Consider the following 5,962-nt stretch of genomic DNA (forward strand, 5'->3'; position numbering starts at 1 on the left):
TATTTCCCAAGCAGTCCGTGTGATCAGTTAAGTCCAGTTTATCACGTTTTTCGACTAGGATCCATTCTGATTTAACTTTTTGCCAAAACATGAAAGTTGTATTATTCTGAATTAGCTTTCAAATGCCTCTAAGAACACCTGATTCGGACTTGTGTACTCTGAGATATGTCCATTACAGTGTTCTGCGTTTAAACAGCCGATGAATTGGTTTCTGGTTTAGTAATTTGAGAAATTGGACTAAGTTACATTAGGAACTGGACTAAGTGACCTTCATGAATGTTGTAGCTCTGTGTCTTAGCTTCGAAACGGCATAGGTTTCGTCTCAATCCGATAAGCGTAGCTTCGGATATGTTATTTCCGCATTCGTACGTCAAATCTGTCTTGTGCTAAGTTGAATTTCTGCACTTGTGATTGTTGTAATTCTTATTCTTATAATATAGTGAGCCTATGGAACGGCTCTTGACTTGAATTGCTTATGTGTGATGTTGGGTTGTGGTTGAGGAAAAATAATGAAGCCAAAATGGCTGGAAAATTAGGTAAACACAAAGGGCGTGCTGCCCAAATTTTCGCTCGAGGGCTAGGTTTCTATTTGAACTTGTATACTTTTGTTTGGCCAATACCATGACCGGTTTTCCATTTTAAAACATGATTTTTCATCCTGGGGTTCAAACAACCCTCTTCTTACTTGAAAGTCATCTTGTAGCGCCCCCACTTCTCCCTAAGGCTCTCGCCAGGACGCCTGCCCAGCTCTCGCCAGGACTCACTACAATCCATCATTCAAAAGCCCGAAATACCTTAAGTAACTTCAATACATAATTAAAGTACTTCAAATATCTCACACTTACAATTATGCAGCTTTCAAGCTTAAATACAACCCAACGGAAAAGGGTACAATAGCCATCCGTTATAATATAACTTAAAATCTTCAAAAGAAAGCAATCTAGTACTACTCACGAGCACCCTTGGTCTCGAACCCTGCAAAAGAAAACCACAACGTGGGATGAGCTACACAGCCCAATGAGGTTCCAGGACACTCTAACAGTTCAAATAAATCAAATAGATTGGGCATATCATATGCATGGTTCAAGACATTGGCATGTATAGTTCACGAGTGATTGGAGCTTATTACAGGCATAGCTCAGGATTTCATATTGGCATTTTAGCATGAAACAATTATCATGATACCAGGTAAACATATACTGTAGGATACGGTGTTCCAGTGGAACTCTGTCGGTCATCTGCACTTTATGACTTCCGGATCCCCACGGTACGGTCTGGCCATCGCCTTATCCCTCCAGTGGTAATACTCGAGTATACCGAAACGGTGGCCCAGGGTTCCAACCTACCCGACCGAACCCAGTCCTGGCTCGAGTAGGTCAGTAACCAAGGGCAGGGCCCAAGTTCAGCTTAGAGCTTACAACATGCACAGGTAACCAAGTAATTCGACAAAAGGTAAAATTCATCATTTGAGTAGGTCGAGTGAGGTAAAGTACACACTCGCCTAATAATGATGGACAGTTTCATATAACATGTGATTCATGATAATCAAGTAATCAAGTAGATACTTAGCACGTAAGCACGTAAGCACGTAAGCAATACAAGTTGATTTCATGGGAGCATGTAATTCACGGATATCGAATAGTCATGTAGATTGGAAATCATGTGAGCAAATAGTCAAGTAATCAAGTAGTCATGTGGTTGGTAAACGGTTAACGGTTAACGGTTGACGGTTAAGTAGTGACGGTTAATTGACAGGCATTTGTCATATGAATAGGCAATCATTGGCCGTTATCCCATTTTTACCATGTGAGAGTCGAGGAGATTCACTCCAACGACGTATGCAACCTTAGCATACCAAGTCATGTTATTCGAGCATTTCCAAGCATGAGTTATTCATCTCAAAAGAGAACGAGTGCGATAAAGTACACACTCGACTCCATTTCTCAAAATCAAGTAGGCTAAGTAAATAATCTAGCAAGTTAAGCATGTATCGAGTTCATATGGTCATTTGATATGGTTAATCATTTAACCAATTCATGTAGATATACAATGCAAGTATACATTCCTTAAATAGGCATGAGTATGGTAAATACTTAACACATAGCACTTAACACTTAATAATCATGAAATAAGCGTGTCCTAGACTTATTCAATTACGTATTCCTATATGGAACACTCACTAGTCAAAACAAGAGAGTAGTTTTCAAACAAGCGTTTAGGTGTCCGCTCCGAGATCCTCTTGGAGATTCCCTCGAGTGCCTGAGTAAACAATAATCAAGTACCACTCAATATCACTACGAATCTCTAATTATCGAGGAAGATTGTACGCTATTGCAATCTATGGAAATCTTATGAAAATGAACCTCAATTACTCGTAAATCGAGGTTCAAGAGTAAAGTTTTAAAGTCTAAAGAGAGGAACTAACATTTTCCATGAAATCGAGTTCAAAATGTTCAATCGGTATCGAGAAAAGAAGGCAAGTTTCCAAAATCTCATTTTCTAAGAAATTGACAAATTTCAGCTTTGGGTGTCAATTTAGAAAAATCGTATCTTGCACTATGTAGGTCCATAATTAGAAAGCTTGATACCGTTGGAAACTTCTTCAAAAGCACTAAAAGTTCCTAGAAGATACTTTTCCATGATTCCAAACGGAAGATATTCAAAAATTGACTCAAAGTTGCTGCTTGGGACCATTATGACAGTTTCGGGGTTGGTTTTTGACCAACTTTGAAAATCCAGCAAAATTCACACAATACGAACTAGCGCCTGAAATTTAGAACTCAATTAGAGCTACAATCAAAGTTTAAAACAAAACAAACGGAATAAGAATCAAAGTTTTGAGCGCCAAGATATAGCAGCTCAAAGTTGGCTAAAATTTCCTCCTCGATCAAGAATTTCCAGATTTAAACATGAACTTTGGGACGTTGGTTGAACACTGAAACGGACTTGGAATGGCACCAAATTTAGCAGTATTACACTACCATATAGGGGTTATTCCTCTGCAAATTTTCAAGCAAAATCTAGTATGAAGAGTCAATTAACAAAACTGTTGAAGTTTTCATGAATTTCCAAGGCAATCTGCCTCGTACCTTTGTTTTCCTTTTCTCAAACATTTGGCCACTAAAAACCTCTCAAATATGGTTCATTTGCGTAGATAATGTCTAAGAAACATCCAAGCTGCATTTGGTAGGTGATTTATATCAAGAATTTCGAATGACAAGTCCCAAGTCAAGATTGGCTAATCGGCTAAGAGAAAAGGAAAAGTTTTCCAGATTCGAAGAGCAATTTCGGGGCATCATTTGCATATCAAAATGGTCTTAAAATATTACCAAATTTTGGACAATTAAACCTCCATATGAGGATTACTCTTCTATCAAATTTCATTTGAAAATTCACACGAGAAGGTAGTTAACTAAACCATCAAAGTTCAAGAAATTTCCCCAAGGTAAAACTGTCTTCTAGCTCTTCTTTCTTTTTAAACATTTTGTCCAATGCAACCAACCCAAATCTGGTTTATTTATAAAACAAAGTCCAAGGAATATCTAATATAAAGTTTGGTAGATGTTGGACATCAAAGTTTCCAAAACAACAAGTCCCAAATCAAGCTAGGCCATTCAACTAGTCAAAAGAGGATTTTTACTCACTGCATCAGTTTCGAAATATGGCCACAACTCACTCAATTCAACTTGGAATTGAGCGTGGTTGATGGCGTTGGAAAACTCTCTCATAAATATGAATTTTATCAGAAGAAACTATTCTGAAATTCTATCCACAAACAGCTCGTTTTGGAGCATCAAGATACAAGTCCTGTCCTGTCTCCTGGAGAGAAACGAAACAGGACAGTGATTTTCAATCGAATGGTGTGACTCACTCAAGTGGAACCAGAATGTGAAATTGGTACCAATGGAAAGCTGGGAATGTCTAGTTTCCAATGCCACAAACGGCACTTGATTTTGACATCGGAGCAAAGAGTTATGGCCGATACAAAATGACTGCCTGGGCAATACGGGATTCATTTTCCAGTTTTGCTAACTTTGGAAATCAACTCATTTGACCAACCAAATCATGTTATTTTTCAATGAAATTTTGTACACACTCACACTAACATGTAAACAATATAATCAAGTCATTAGAGCTTCAAAATTTTGCACAAAAATGGTCGGACAAGGCAGGGGTAAAACGGTCACTTTTGCTTCTTGCACCCAACGAAGTTTCTATCAATTACACACCATTAATCCATCATTTTAACCACTAAACCAACAATATATCCACCATCAATCATCAAATCAGCAACAACCCAAGAGTGGGAGTTCATAGAGCACACTTTCACATTTTATACCATAAACAAGACTACCCACATGATTATATAACTTTATATGTGCAATATATCTTACAAAAACTAAGATCTATGGGTTGGATGATTTGCTACCTTCTTGGATGACTAGATCAGAAATTTTGGTCACTCTTTGCTCCAGAAAACCGTGGCTTTTCAGCTCCCTTTTGCAGCTCAAAATACTCCTCAAGTGTTATACTAAGTGTGGGTGAAATTTGAAGTGAATTAGAGAAGATTTGGTGAAGATTTGATGGAGGAATTTGAAGAACTTGGTCTTGTTTTTCCTTGGAGTTGCACGGCTGGAATGAAGAAGGAAAAGAAGAGTTGCACGGCTGTTTGAGGTGATAAAGTGGAGGGTTTTGATCTGGTGTGATGCACCCATGTGAAACTAAAATGTGTGGCTCTCATTGATTCAAAGGTCAACTCTTTTTCCCTCACGTTTCGTGTTCGATTCCTCTCGAATTTGTTTCACTAGTGCACTAAACCTCTAATGCACTTATATTCATATAAATATTATTCACTCTCAATCGTCCCAAAATAAGGGTCTAAAGTTCCTAAATTAAATCGCGCGCGTAAAAACGCGTACTTCCAATTTATGCGCGATAAGACGAAATTTCTGAAAAATTCTTATAACGATAGTACTAATAACTATCACTTGAGTATTTAAACATTAAAATGCCTAATTTAGGTTCATTGTATATGTCTCCAATATTTCAAACCTATTGTACTCTCAATCGATCAAGATTTCCAAAGAAATGTTCACTATTTTCACTAAACGAGCTTCCGGAAATTAATTTTTGAAACAAGTCATTTTAAAAATATAATGAAACTATATTTTCATGTAATTAGGTCTCAAGAGCTTAGAAAATAATATTCGGAGCAAAAGGCCAAATAAATAATTAAATAAGCTAGAAATAGGAGATTAAATAAGTAAATTTTGCGAGTCCTCACACATCTTTACACGTTTTACTCCTAATTAGTCGGGTTTCTTTGTTTCCCTTAAATGTTTTGCTCGATAAACTGTAATATGTTCTCTTGTTCAACCTTAGGTTTCATTGGTGACTAAGGGTAATATCCGGAAGGATATTTTGCACGTTATTTTGCATATCTAGGTGAGTGTTCCTTATTTGACTTTATGGCTTGTTGTTATCATTTGCTAATGTGTTAATTGCTTTTAATGATTTCCAAAACGAGCTTTCCAGGCGAGTGTGTACTTTATCGCACTCGACCTAAATAACTGTGCAATTTTCAAGGATTTAATGATTGAAATGTTACTTGCGCATGAATGTAAGGCTTTTGGGCTGAACTGGCCATTGCCCCTTGTTACCGGTCGTCCCGAGCCAGAAGCGGACTCGGTCGGGCGATTAGGGACTTGGGTGAACGTTTGGTATACTCGAGTATTACCCTGTAGGTTGGTGGAGACTGGCCAACGGCCAGGACGGGGGTGAATGAATGAATGAACGAACGAGCGAGGGTTTATTGATAAACGAAAAATGCATTTTCAAATGATTGGAGGAATAAGGGGAAATGTCAGGAGAACGAATGAACGAATTGCTCCTTGTGAGCCGTATCCTTTTAATGAATGTTACTATTGCTTTCCATTGTAAATGTTTCTTGAATTATTGATAC

General features: G+C 37.8%; 1 long non-coding RNA gene across 1 annotated transcript; it reads right to left on the reverse strand.

Annotated features, from left to right (window-relative positions):
• Nucleotides 1–791: 791 nt before the first annotated feature.
• On the reverse strand, nucleotides 792–4,724 carry LOC140035987 (uncharacterized). Its single transcript, XR_011839881.1, has 2 exons — nucleotides 4,430–4,724; nucleotides 792–975 (listed from the first exon to the last, which is right to left on the reverse strand). It is a non-coding gene; the product is annotated as an uncharacterized lncRNA (long non-coding RNA).
• Nucleotides 4,725–5,962: the final 1,238 nt, after the last annotated feature.

The sequence above is a fragment of the Coffea arabica genome, chromosome 2c (assembly GCF_036785885.1).
Source record: "Coffea arabica cultivar ET-39 chromosome 2c, Coffea Arabica ET-39 HiFi, whole genome shotgun sequence".
Taxonomy (NCBI): domain Eukaryota; kingdom Viridiplantae; phylum Streptophyta; class Magnoliopsida; order Gentianales; family Rubiaceae; genus Coffea; species Coffea arabica.